Raw genomic sequence first — 14,805 nt, forward strand, 5'->3', positions numbered from 1 at the left:
GTAATGTTCAGCTTTGTCTGCCTTACGATGTATGATCACAGTAATCAAAAGAAGGGCAGACCTAAGCTGCTTCACACTCCGAGGACACTTTCAGAAAGTGTCACGTGGCACGATTGTAAGCAGTCATTCGTGTGAGTTTGTATCTTCCTAGAGGGAATATTTTAGGAGGGGGAGGGGGGGGGGGAGATACATTGGTAAGTCATGGAGCGAACTACAGCTACTCTACAAATCAGTTAATGATCATTAATAAGAATGAGCAAGCACAAATTCAAGAAAGATGATTAAGCAAACTATCTAAATTGGTGATGCTTGGGAAGGAGAGGTGCTTTGAGAGGAGGGGACACAATTCTCAACTTGCCTGAGAAGATGCATTTCTGAGTGAAATGTATGCATAGTACGTGAGGCTCTGACATTCATAAAGCTGCATATCATTCTTGTAGCAACGGTCTTATTTCGAGATAGAAAATTGTCAATTTCTATGAGTTATGAAAAAGTTAAGATTCAGCTATAAATCTGTTTGTGGCTGTTCAGCCTGGTATTGCTGCTTTATAAAGGTATTAGTTGAGACAAATAATGACAAAATCGTCTGGCTGGATCAAATTTGGGGGAATGCGGATGAATGGCCATTTGCGTAAATACATAGAAAGAAATGGTTGTTTTGTTGTTTATTTTTATTTTTGCCAGACTGGTATAAAGCTATATGCCAATCGTCAAATTTCATGAACTTTTTTCTGGTTTTTTAGCATGTCCACTGTAAGATGACGATGAGATGCTAAAAACTAACTAAAAGTTAAAGACTGCTGAAGATGGGATGTAGCCTGATACCAGTCTGGCCAAAATAAAAGTGAACAACAGTCTGAAGACTGGTTTGATGCGGCTCCCCACACTGCTCTATCCTATACAAGCCTTATCATCCCTGAATAGCTACTGTGATGTACATCCTTCTGTATCTGCTTATGGTATTCATCTCTTGGTCTCCCTCCCCTTCCTCCTACACACACACACACACACACACACACACACACACACCTCCCCTCCCTCCCTCCAACACTGAATTGGTGATCCCTGATGTCTCAGAATGTGTCCTATCAACTGATTCCTTCTTTGAGTTAACTTGTGCCACAAATTTCTTTTCTCTACATGCTGTTTAGTACCACTTCATTAGATACGTGATCTACCCATCTAATCCTTAGCATTCTTCTGCAGCACTAAATTTCAAAAGTGGCTGTTCTTTTCTTGTCTAAACTGTTTATCATCCATATTTCACTTCCACATATGGCTAGACACCAGAAAAAAATAAAATAAAACTTCACGAAAGACTTCCTATTACTTAAGTCTATATTCAGTGTTAACAAATTTCTCTTCTTCAGAAATGCTTTCCTTTCCATAGCCAGTCTACATTTTATATCCTCTCTACTTTGACCGTCATCAGTTATTTTGCTCCCCAAATAGCAAAACTCATTTACTACTTTAAGTGTCTCATTTCCTAATCTAATTCCCTCAGCATCACCTGATTTAACTCGACTATGTTCCGTTACCCTTGTTCTGCTTTTTTGTGTACATGTTACATCCTCCTTTCAAGACACTGTCCATTTTGTTCAACTACTCTTCCAAGTCCTTTGGTGTCTCTGACAGAGTTACAGTGTCAACGACAAACCTCACTTTTTATTTCTTCTCCCTGAACTTTAATTTCTGTTCAGTTTTTTTTTGTCCTCAGTTTTTTATTTCTTCTCCCTGAACTTTAATCCCTACTCCAAATTTTTTGTTTTGTTTCGGTTACTGCTTGTTCAGTGTACAGATTGAACAAAATCAGAGATAGGCTACAACCCTGTCTCTCTCCCTTCTCAGCCACTGCTTCCCTCTCATGTCTCTCGATTCTTACAACTGCCAGTTGGTTTCTGTACTAGTTGTAAATAGCTTTTTGCTCCCTGTATTTCACCCTGCTGCCTTCAGGATTTCAAAGAGTCAACATTGTCAGAAGCTTCTTTTCAACCCTTTCAGGGGCAAAATAAAAAAAATTAATTTTTAATTTTTCTCTTTTTTTATTGTATTAATTTTCATACAGGGAGACAGAAAAATTTAAAAATTAAATGAATATAATAGAGGGAAACATTCCACGTGGGAAAAATATATCTAAAAACAAAGATGATGTGACTTACCAAATGAAAGCTCTGGCAGGTTGATAGACACACAAACATACACACAAAATTCAAGCTTTCGCAACCAACGGTTGCTTCATCAGGAAAGAGGGAAGGAGAGGGAAAGACGAAAGCATGTGGGTTTTAAGGGAGAGGGTAAGGAGTCATTCCAATCCCAGGAGCGGAAAGACTTACCTTGGGGGGGGGGGGGGGGGGGGGAAGGACAGGTATACACTCGCGCACGCACACACACATATATCCATCCGCACACACACAGTCACAAGCAGACATTTGTAAACGCAAAGAGTTTGGGCAGAGGTCAGATGGATATATATGTGTGTGTGTGTGTGTGTGTGTGTGTGTGTGTGTGTGCGCGAGTGTATACCTGTCCTTTTTTCCCCCCAAGGTAAGTCTTTCCGCTCCCGGGATTGGAATGACTCCTTACCCTCTCCCCTAAAACCCACATCCTTTCGTCTTTCCCTCTCCTTCCCTCTTTCCTGATGAAGCAACCGTTGGTTGCGAAAGCTTGAATTTTGTGTGTATGTTTGTGTTTGTTTGTGTGTCTATCAACCTGCCAGCGCTTTCGTTCGGTAAGTCAGATCATCTTTGTTTTTAGATATAAAAATTAAATGAAATATAAATAAACTGAACACATACAGGGTGGTTTCAAATGGAGCCACTGCGCACTAAATGTCATCACTTTTGATGATACAATGAAAAGCAATTCCTTTCTGCAGATAAGCATAAGGCTACCTGGCAGTGACTACATGTCCATCTGCTTCTGTGGGCTTCTTTCTTTGTGCTGCAGTGCACACAGCACCTTGAGGTTCCATGTTTTGGCAGATGTTATGCTTCCGATATACGTTTCTCATGGGGAACAACAGTTTTGAATTTTTTTGCAGATGGTTCTGATGGTGTACTGGGATGGCCAGGACTACCTTTGAAGACATTACTGCCTACCAGGCCTGTGGCAATACGTCCTCGAAAATCCTTTAGCACTTGCTTTGCTGTTGGATTACATAATCGAAACTGAATAAATGCATTTCCAATAGAAATATCAACTATATAACAAAATAATCTTAGTCACCACCTTCGTTATTTCCTGTCTATTGCATAAAAACTGTTCATCATATCTGCCTTATCGACACATCCCATATTTGCATTATATGATTTTTGGGCAAGGTACCTTTGTGATTTTTCCATCCTTTTCTTTACGGCTGACTTCTTCAACACATACAGGCGAATCAATTGCAGACATCAACATGACTACACGTTTGTCTTTCCAGTTGATGCAGGCAATGCCATCAGAACGAACTGACCAAACTCTCCTCTTTGCAACTCTTTGTCTGTTTTTAGCGTAGAAAGTCCTTTTCTGTGTGATCTAATTGTTCCACAGGCAAAAAGTCCATCATCTTTTAGCTTCTGTAAAAGTGAGACACTGGAAAAAAAATTGTCATGGTATATGTGGTATCCCTTTCCTTCCAAGCCGTTACACATATCTCTCACAATTCTCTCTCCTAAGGATTTTTCCACTATGCCTTCAACTTTTCCAGTATATATCTGAAAATTGCAAATATATCCAAGCTTATCAGCTCTGACCCAGATTTTGTATCCCCTCTTGATTGGCTTTTGGGGCATATATTGTTTGAATGCGATTCGTCCTTTGAACTTCACCATGCATTCATCTATAGCTTGCTCCTTAGTAGGTGCATAGAATTCTTTGAAGTTTATCAGTATCTGATTGATTAGTGGACGGATTTTATAAAATTTGTCAAAATTTCTGCTCTCCCTTGAAGGCATAACAGCGTTGTTATTGATGTGAATATGTGTCAAAATCCATATGAACCGTCTTACCGACATTAGTGTGGAAATGTACTCATCTCCAAGTTCCTTATGGGATGACCAGCAGTCACAATAATAACAAGGTTTCTTGATTCCCATTAGAATGTTTATAGCCCAGATCACGTAAGAAACAGATACACCGTCCTTACGGTGGGAGAGGCAACCGTAAAAATAGTTTTCCCGTCGGTCAACAGATGTCGCAGGCAACGCTACCATGCTAACTGACTTGTCCATGTCGTGGAATTGGCAACGCTGTATCTTCGGTGACGTGAATGACGCTGATTTGTGTTCGGTTAGAGCGCTGCGCGTGAATTGCATTCGTCACACAGCTGACTGTAGACCATGATCGGCTATGGTCTTTCCCGAGTTTTCAATAAAAGAATATAGATTAGCTCCTGTAATTCTACAAACCAAGTTTATTTCTACTGTAGGAATACTTCTCCCAATCATATGCGAAATGAAAAAAATGAAAAGTAACACACAAATATTTCTCGTGAGTTACTGTTTAAATGCAGACTGTATTGCAGTCGCATAGGTTTTACACTCGCCTTCCATGCCGTCTATTTCCTCTTTGTTACACAGCTCTTCTGATTCGGATTATGGTGGTGAAAAAGATCACTATGTGCAGGTTAACACTAGAAAATTTTCAAAATCTTCTCAACGTCTTTGAAATATAATCCGTTAATTTACTGACAAATATTGCACTGAGCAGTGGGTTTTGCATCCTGACATTACCGACATAATTATTTATTTTGCATATAGTATGTATAGGATTAGGTGAGTTATAACGACAATATATTTTTCACATTGAGACTGTAAATAAGTTTAAGAAACAGATTTTGCTTCCTTTCTAAGTATTTCTGTAAGCGTTCTTAAGTTTAACCACATTTTGCATTTGATGACTGTTAGTTGTAAACTAATGTAATTTCATTTACGCACTTAACAACGATATCTTCAAAAAGAATAAATATTGTGAAACTTTAAATATCGTGAGTAAAAAAAAATTCTGTGATGGTAAACATCTTAACTTTGCGGTCAGCACATCTTCTATTGTCACAAGCAGTACTGTTTTGCTCAGATTTAACACATTACTTCTTTCTAGTTAAACGTGGTAGAGTGATCAAGGAAAGGCAACGAAACTTATTTGTGCAGCCTAACAGAGAATCTTTATTTGGTACTTAAATACAATATGAATAAACTACATATATTTTATAATTTTCAGTTTTGAGACAGTTCTACTACACTTGTCTTTGAACATAGTTCTGCAACTGTAATACTATTTGCATTTCACAAGATGATTCAAAATGAAAAGTCTGTGTCCTGCACATTCCTCTTCGTCCAACCAGTGAAAGTTTTCAAGTTTTGATTTGATGTAATTAACAATCCTAAACTTTATATTTATCTTATAAATAAACTGTAAAAAACAGGACTCATATGCCTATAAAGACATTTCAATAATGTTGCTAAACTCAACAGTTGGAGTGCCGAGTCCCACTGAAGAATGACACAAATTCCCAGTTGCGTATTTTTTATGGAGAATAAATAATTCCCTCTTCTCTTGAAGCTCACTGCTACATGTAAGTGTCTCCTTACATCTCAAACAAACATACCTTTCGATGCATATGTGTGCTAAGTAGCCAGCAAAATATGCTACTGAACACTGTTCAGAGGAAAGGTCTTGCTGTGAGGAAGACAAATACCCATCAGCCTCGAAGGTACTCCCTTCTTCATCCGTAGAGAAACCAGGGGTGTTCGGAATTCCGACGTTTCCAGAGCTCTCCAACAGCTGAGATTCATCACCTTCTTTCTGCAACACACAGTTGTTCAGTAACAGCATCTTGTCAGTGTCATTCTCACAATTTGGAGCGTCAGAAAGCTTCATTAGTGAGTTAATAGTGCTTGTTCGGAACAAGCACCTTAGTGTTCTAACTGTTGGATTATGGTTGTAGCCTCCTTTCTGACGGCACACAGAAAATAAATTCTCAAGAGCATCTTGATTCAATCCGCTGGTGAGTAAAAATTTAATGCCGACAGTTTGTTCCTCAAGAAAAAACTGAGCAATAGCATTCAGTCTGGATTAAACCCGCAATGCATGGTGGTGTCATTATTTTACCTGTCTTTTTTTCGATTTTATTTATGGTACTTAAGACATCCTTTGCATTCTGTAGCTTTTCCATTACTTCTGGGCATTGTTCTGATAATGCACACCTATATGGATTAGAGGAAAATGCTGTCCTGCTGTTCAAAACGTCAAACAAATTGTTCATAAATTCTATAAAAGTAGCTGTGCTCTCTGCTTTATCACCCTGCAATTCTTTAGTCGCTACACAAGTTCTGATAGCTGCAGCAACAGAGTGGCTGAGGACCTGGACTGCCATTTTTACATTCATTTTCAGGAATGAATCAGGTTGCAAATGACTGTCAGTGAGTTTTACCAACACCTGCTTTTTTTGTTCTTCTTATCAATGTCATATGTTTTCCTGACATCTTGTAATGAAACAACAGCATTGTTGACAATGAAGTCGCCACTAAGCAGATTGTTTCATATGCTTTTGAATAATTGTGGGACATCAAAAATATAAAACCATTTCTGTCCATTTACAATAAAATAAGGTTTTTCAGGTGTAACATGTAAATGCTTCACAACACTCCGATTACTAGCTCCTTGATCACAAACGACTAATTTAGGCTCTAGGTTTGCATTTTGCAATAAAATAATTAGTTCCTGTAAGAGTCCCAATAAATCCGCATGTTTTACTCCTGAATTAGACAAAAAATATGAAACAGGTAATTTCCTGTTACTGTAGATGCCTCTAATCATAAAAACAAGTGCATAATTTGCAGGAAGTGGTTTCCTTCCCTAATCACCCAAATCTTCTAGACCTTCTACTAAATCGAGGTCTTTTGCGTATTCCAGATGACGCATTATCGACATCTCGTCAAAAGATACTACACATGCCTTTTCTAAGTAAGTTTGTGCCTCAAATTTCTTGCTAAGTTGACTAAAAAGGTTTTTGTTAAACCCTGGTAGAAATGTTGTGACGCCAATCCATCGTCTAATTGTGGACAGTCCAGGCAATACGATACCCAATTTTCGCAAAAAATTATATACTGCAGGAGATTTGTAAAACATCATCAGAGAGAGATTTTTTTCGATAGAAGACCACGGACGTTGCAACCAGTGCCTTGGAGTAATCAGATGGGAAGCAGAAACTGCTTAACACGTGGGCAATATTATTTGAGCTCCGACAATGCAATAATCTACTCTTAACTTTTGACAAGTCGGAAGTTTTGTTTTTCAGTGATCTGTTCGTATTATGTATTTTCTGTTTCAGTTTTTGCTTTCTAGGAGTATCCTCATCATCATGACGTAGCATACAGAGTTTTCTTTTAACTTGTCTCGCAGGCATTTCTGTGATTTCTTTCAGGTCTGGAAATCGTTCACACTTTTGTGGTGTTGCATTTGTTTCTACCAGAAGGTGACTAGCTGCACTGTGTGTTCTCCTTGGAATGTTCACTTTCAGTTCAGGTGATGACAAATTATTCTTATCACTAGTTCCCTCACATACTGCTGAAGAACCAGTGTCAGATGTAAATTTTACAGGAACTGCTGTGTGTATAAGCCGTTGTTTCGTACTGTTCATGAATGACTTTTTATCAAAATGGACATCACACAGCAGTCTATTGTGCAGTTTTTCTGGGTCCATATCCAGCAGTTTGACATAGCCTGTAACAATAACTATCTATCAGAAAAATACATATATGTATATACCATTAACACATTTGGTAGCTCAGTCTGAGCGAACTGAAACAGGAAAAACTGCATTCTCATAAGTGTAGACGAATTTGAGCAAACGACATTCAGTCGTGTTTGGTTCGTAAACTTTACTCGGTGCCCACAGTTCCTGCAAAAGTTAAGAAACACGTGATTTCTAATCTCTTCTGCGTGACATTACTTGCTTCGTAATTAAAACAAACATTGCCTATAATGTTGTTTCCCCTTTAGTGCTTAGCTTTTCACAGTGAGAAACAATTAAGTAGCGAAAGCATAACATCAATGTTTGCAAGTGTTTGCGTGATGAAATGCTGATTCTGTAGTGTTAATTCCATTCACCACAGCGAGACAATAACATTCAGTCTTTTTCGGTACGCATTCGGTAGTGTTTGTTAGTGTTCAGCTGGCTGTTGGTTTTTGAGCAAAGCATCAAAAGAAGTTTGCCTCGTCTCCCCTTTGGCGTTACCAGCACGGAGAGTACTCGTCTTCTTGCGAACTGCTTTGTGTTGCTGCTAGTAAATTTCCTCGTCAGGTGTAATTTGAGGAGCCAGCGAAAGGTGTCAACCGACATATGTGCAAAATTCTGGAATAAATCTAAAGAAGGCTGGAGCTGCAATTCAGTGTTAAGTGCACTGGCACTACTGCCAAGTGTTTCACATCTACATAACAAATTAAGCCACCAACATATTTATTTTCATACGCCACTTTGTTTGCTTTGTCAAAACCAGCGGGCAAAATAATCTTATCTCAATATCAAAGATTTACATCGCAGCTGTAACTAGAAGTCTGCGCGGACAGGAAAAATGCCGCCGTCCATATGTGCACCGCATCCAGAAGATCATTATCCACATCTGCCAAGTTGCTTATCCGCATTCTGAGATATTAACGTTTTGTAAAGCAGTTTAACCCACCACTGCTCTGAAAAGAGACTTGTGCCTGGCCTGAATTTTTGTCTGCTGATGTCCACACTCGGTTGTGATGCGAATTAAGGCTTGACATATTTCAGTGACAGTCATTTCAAATTTAAATTCTTTTACTTTGCATGTAACTTATCGTAAATGATATAAGAGTGGCTCATAATGATGAATTTTGGATTGTTGTTGAAAGGGGGCTGCAAACGCGGTAATATACAAATGAAAACGTGTTTTTCAAAAATGGTTCAAATGGCTCTGAGCACTGTGGGACTTAACATCTGAGGTCATCAGTCCCCTAGAACTTAGAACTACTTAAACCTAACTAACCTAAAGACATCACACACATCCATGCCCAAGGCAGGATTTGAACCTGCGACTGTAGCGGTCGCGCGGATCCAGACTGAAGCGTCTAGAACCGCTCGGCCACATCGGCCGCCGCGTGTTTTTTGAGCATATTTTGGCGGTGTCAACTTTGAAGAGCCACAGACGGCAAACCATAATTATGTTAGAAATTTACTTTGTACAGTTTAAAGATAACCCGCAAATATTCACAACAGACGTACGCTTTTACCTGCAACACAGTTATTACTGGGGATATCCGCACTCGCGCAGACCTGTTACTATAAGTAGTGTTGTTTTCGAGTGAAAGCTGTGTGAGGATTATTAGCGCACAGGTAAAAAAAAAAAATTAAAATAGGCAGCATCTATAGTTTGCATGCTATGCTCGTTCTCTTCTACTCTCTTCCCTTCATTCCAGTACAAACGCTTGTTCACACGTATAAATGAATGGCAGTGAACATTGGCGAATCATCTATGAATACTCATTTGCAGCAGTGTAAACGAGGTTTTACACTCGTTCACTTCGTTCGCTCTAGTATATACCAGGATTTAGAGGGACCGATGACCTAGCAGTTAGATGATGGCTATTATTCATTTATTTCACTGTTGCGATTTCAGCTCTAGAGCCATTTTAAAGTACCAAGGGAAAGGTCTTGTAAGGTAATGCTTCTTAAATTGTTTACCAAATGTTACCACACTATGCTTTGCATTTTGTTATCCATATCTTATATTGGTTTCAGTTTTCACATTGCACACAAAAATGCCTCTACAGCCAAAATTAAGATAGTGAAGTGAATAAGCAGTTTAAAAAAGTCCAAATCGCAGTAAAGATTTAAAAATTATATGATATGATTCTTGTACAAGAAGGGCTGCCACGTTATATCAGAATATAAGATCGGCAAAATTTAGATAGGATCGAATGCTTAGGGCTCTTTATTAATTCTTACTCGAAACTAATTTATTGATTTTGCTGAATTTAAAATCCACTCGCGTAACTTTTCTTTATCTTTGACAGGAAATCTGAACATTTTTAGTTCAGGATTTGTTCGTCTGCTCCTTCCACAGTTGAAATACTCGCCGGCCCTCGGCATGACGACTCGATCCACTACCACCGGTATGTCAGAAACAGCTGTACTTCACAGACGCCAAATAGTGGAAAGCTGCACGCGTTCGGCCGATGTTGCCACATATTTCACAGAACGGAGTGCCATCTAGTGGTTGATTCCACAAGTAAGGGTGTGACGCTGTTGCCGCCTGTGGCCGTTCCCTGACAAGGGTTGCCTGCTATACCATGCGATCGGGCAGTCTGTTTCTTACTTGATCTGGGGTTTATAGCCAAAAATACTTTTATTTCTGCTTTAGAAAGAGGCCTGAAATTGCCACATTTCTGTGTTGTGTACAGGTTAGACTGGAAAACTATGTGTTCTAACATAGTGTCACAAAACAGATACACACAAAAATCTACTGGTTGCATACCTTCACTGTCATTTTTAAGTTTTCCTCGTACACCAGCTTCCTCTGAAAAATTGGCGGCAAAGTTCATTGCACTGACGTCCTTTCTCCATGAAAAGTTCGCAATGGAAGACAGTGGCAAATCGTCATTAGTGCTGAAAGTATCATCACTGCCATTGTCAAAAATGGTCCTGACTTTCACTTTCCGAAATAATTTGAGGTAAAATAGGTGTTTTCATTCGCAAATCCAGATCACTGTCTTCAGCTAGCACATCACTTTCACTGTCACTGCTACTGTCAATCTGTGATTCGGGATCTGAAGGAATATCTGCGAAAAGGCACTCCAGAATTTCTTCATCCTTTAGTCTGTGAGAATACATCACATGAAACTGGAGAGAGGAAAAAAAAAAAAAAAAAATTGTCACACCTACTAATGCTGCGGTTACAGGAGCAGTGGTTTCAAATGGAACCTCCACAACATTCACGGAAATAAATGCATTATTTTGGCTATTATTGCAGTACATATAGTATTAATGTAAACAGAACAGTATTCTGCATTTCATACATGCATAAAAGTTACCTAATACAGAAGAATACAGTCACAATTTGAGAATAAAGACGTTCCCATACAGCGTACAAAAATGGCTATGCAACTCGCCTCACTACTTGCTAATGTTTACAGATTTTGAAGCGGTTCCAGTGACAGACGCTAGATGGCAGCACCAACTAGGCTGTTGAATGGTGTCCCCAAATGTAGCCACTGACCTGTTGCCACAAAATGAGAAAATTGTAGGTGGTTTCAAACGGAACGACTTCCCCTGAAAGAGTTAAGTCTACAGATGCTTCAAACATAGGTTTGCCTTTTCTTAAACTGTGTGCTAAGATAAGTCATAGTAAATATTGCCTCACATACTCCTACATTTCTCTGGAATCCAAACTGATCTTTACAAAGCTAGCTTCTACCAGTTTTTCCAGACTTCTGTAAAGAATTCGTGCCAGTATTTTGCAACCGTGACTTATTAAATTGGTAGTTCAGTAGTATTGACACCTGTGAGCGCCTGCTTTCTTTTGAATTGGGATTATTATATCCTCCTTGTAGTCTGAGGATATTTCACCTGTCTCTTACACGTACATATGGAAGAGTTTTGTCATAGCTGACTCACCCAAGGCTATCAATAGTTTTGACAGAATGTCGTCTACTCCTGGGACCTTGTTTTGATTTACGGCTTTCAGTGCTGTGTCAAATTCTTCTCGCATTATTATATCTCCCATCTCATCTTTGTCCACATCCTCTTCCATTGCTATAACATTGGCTTAAACGTCACATCCCTTGCACAGATCCTCTGTATACTCCTTCCACATTTCAGCTTTCCGTCTTTGATTAGGACTGGTTTTTTTTTTTTTTTTTTTTTTTTTCATCTGAGCTCTTGATATTCAGACAGCTGCTCCTCTTTTCCTCAAAGGCCTCTTGAATTTTCCAGTGGGTGGCATCTATCATTCCCCCAGTGATATGTGCTTCTAAATCCTTACATTTGTTCTCTAGTCATTCTTACTTAGCCATTTCACACTTTCTGTCAATCTCATTTTTTAGATGTTTGTAACCCCTTCGTATCTCCTGTATTATCAAAGGATTTCTACTATACCATGTCTTTTTATCTCTGATTCTCTGCTGCCTTCACTATTTCACCTCTCCCCCTCAAAAACTGTCAACAATCTCTGGTTCTTTCAGCATATTTAGGTTCCATCTCCTTAATTTCCTACCGTTTTGAAATTTCTTCAGGTTAAATCTACAGCTCATAACCAATAAACTGTAGTCAAGAGTCCGCATATGCCCCTGGACATGTCTTACAATTTAAAATCTGGTTCCGAAACCTCTGTCTTACAGCTATGTCTAAATTAATAAAATATCATTCATCAACTTCATACAGACTGCAAGATATCATGAATACAAAACAGATGAATATGGGGGACAGCTTAAAAATGGCTAGACAAATGAGAGCATTAGAGCTAGTACAGCAGCTGTGATTGGCACAGGAAAGAGAATTATTGTAGCACTTGCTAGAACTTCAGAATGTTTTATTGGAAATCGTCAACTGTCATTCAGTTCAAATAAGACCTCCAATTATAACAAAGAGATGAACTAGAATATTTTTGTAAAATGACTCTGAAGAGTCTTCAAAACTGAACGAAAATCTCTTTTATTGTTATAAATAATGCTCTGTATCATTTGCCAAGGTAAAGCATCCACAAAGACAAAAATAAGGAAGATACTGTTTCCTCATTAAAGAAACAAAACATATCAGTTGACAGTAATTAGAAAAGGACAAAATTATTTGAACTAGTGTTACAACACGAGTTTTTCGTTTGCCTTGTGAATGAAATGGCAAAAAAATATGGATCTAAAGTGCTCAGATTGCTTACCTACGACTGCCATTTCAATGTGATATAACTCACTTCAGATTAGTCAAATGAGGTTTTGCTATAGGGAATAAAAAAGGAGAAATGTCTATTGAAGTAGGCAATTTGTGAGACTCCTATTCACATGTTATGATATTTGTCATTATGTGTAACAGTAGAGAATAAATTTATCAATCTGCTTAATCGCAATGACTTTGTTTCAGCTACTTATGGTTGTTCTGAGGCAGATTTCCAAAGTAATCGCTGCCCACTGACAGTGTTTTGAATAGTGTCTGGTTGTTGTTTCTGAGTGCGAGTACTTACTATGGTAGTCTATCAGAGTGTAGCCTGAGGGTCCGAGCCTAGTGGTTGGGCTGAAAACATGAGCCACATTTCAGTAATACCACAACTTATGCTACCCCATCCTACAAAAATCTAGAGTTACACAATTTGTCTTTTTGAGTGCTGCTCACCTCTATTGCCCAACTCCGCCCCTTTACTTCAGCTTACGACAGATTTGAGCATGCTTCGAGGGGAACTGTTTTATCTTCTGAGCTGATTTGATTGATAGATTCAAACCATGAACTGATTCATTTGCATGAAACAAGAGGACTTGGCTGATTTTTGCAGACTATCTGTACTGTTAATTTCAGCCTTCTGCATTCTTCCAGTTAAATACGAATTAAACCATTTGTGAAGTGTCCCACTTGTACCACAATCCTTAAGCTTATCTAGAAGAATTTCATGATTCACACTATCAAAAGCCTTTGACAGATCACAAAATATCCCAATGGGTGATGTTCGGTTTTTCAGTGCATTTGATATTTGATCAGTGAAAGTGTATATAGCATTTTCTGTTGAGTAGCCTTTCTGAAAACCAAATTGACCTTTTGTTAGTACTTCATTTTTACAAATATGTGATGCTACTCTTTCAATACATTACTTTTCAAGAATTTTGGATAAAGCTGTCATAAGTGAGAATTGACAGTAGTTGCTGGAATCAGATCTAACCCCCTTTTTGTGCAATGGTTCAACGACAGCATATTTAAACACATCTGAAAAAAATGCCCTGTTTAAGTGAGCAGCTACATATGTGGCTGAGAATCCCACTGATCTTTTGGGAACAAGCTTTTAGTACTCCCGTGGAAATGCCATCAATTCTATGCAAACTTTTACTTTTGAGTGAATTTATTATTTTCCTAATATCATTAGGTGAGATGGGTTGAATTTCAATTTTATCAAATTGCATAGATATTGCTTCTTCCATTACAGCTTACATTTTCCAATGAACATCTGGATCCTATTTTCTCTACAACATTTAAAAATGTTTCTACTTCTGACTTTTTGTTGAAAACGTTTAATTGAGTTCAAACAATGGAAAATCCAGGATGGGATGTAACAATATTATGGGAAGGAAAGTTACACTCACCACAGAGCCGGGATGCTGAGTCACAGGTAGGCACAACAGAAAGCCTCTCACAATTAAAGCTTTTGGCCATTAAGGCCTTCGTCAACAACAGACACACATCCTTGCGCGCGCACACACGCGCGCGCGCGCACACACGCACGCGCGCACACACGCACGCGCGCGCACGCACGCACGCACGCACGCACGCACACGCACGCACAATATTCTCAACACAACTGCAGTCCCAGGCAACTGAAACCACCTCTCATTGAGTTTGATAGAAATATTGTTTTCCTGTGCTCTCAGTTGCCCTGTTTCCCTTTCAACAATATTCCAAATTGTTTTAATTTGATTGTCAGAGGTGCTAATCTCAGACATAATGCACATATCTGGACGTTTTGATAACTTTTCCTAATACAGTGCAGTAGTTTTTATAATGTTTGACAGTTTCTGGATCATTATTCCTTCTAGCTATAATATACATTACCTTTTCTGTTTACAAAGCCTTTAGTTATCAAGATGTGCAGTGATAAGAAGGAA

General features: G+C 38.7%; 1 protein-coding gene across 4 annotated transcripts in view; it reads left to right on the forward strand.

Moving 5' to 3' along the window:
• The window catches only part of LOC126202941 (zinc finger protein swm), a 250,253-nt gene that overhangs the window by 72,873 nt on the left and 162,575 nt on the right, over window positions 1–14,805 (forward strand). The gene's annotated exons all lie outside the window — the stretch shown is intronic.

This window comes from Schistocerca nitens, chromosome 9 (genome assembly GCF_023898315.1).
Source record: "Schistocerca nitens isolate TAMUIC-IGC-003100 chromosome 9, iqSchNite1.1, whole genome shotgun sequence".
Taxonomy (NCBI): domain Eukaryota; kingdom Metazoa; phylum Arthropoda; class Insecta; order Orthoptera; family Acrididae; genus Schistocerca; species Schistocerca nitens.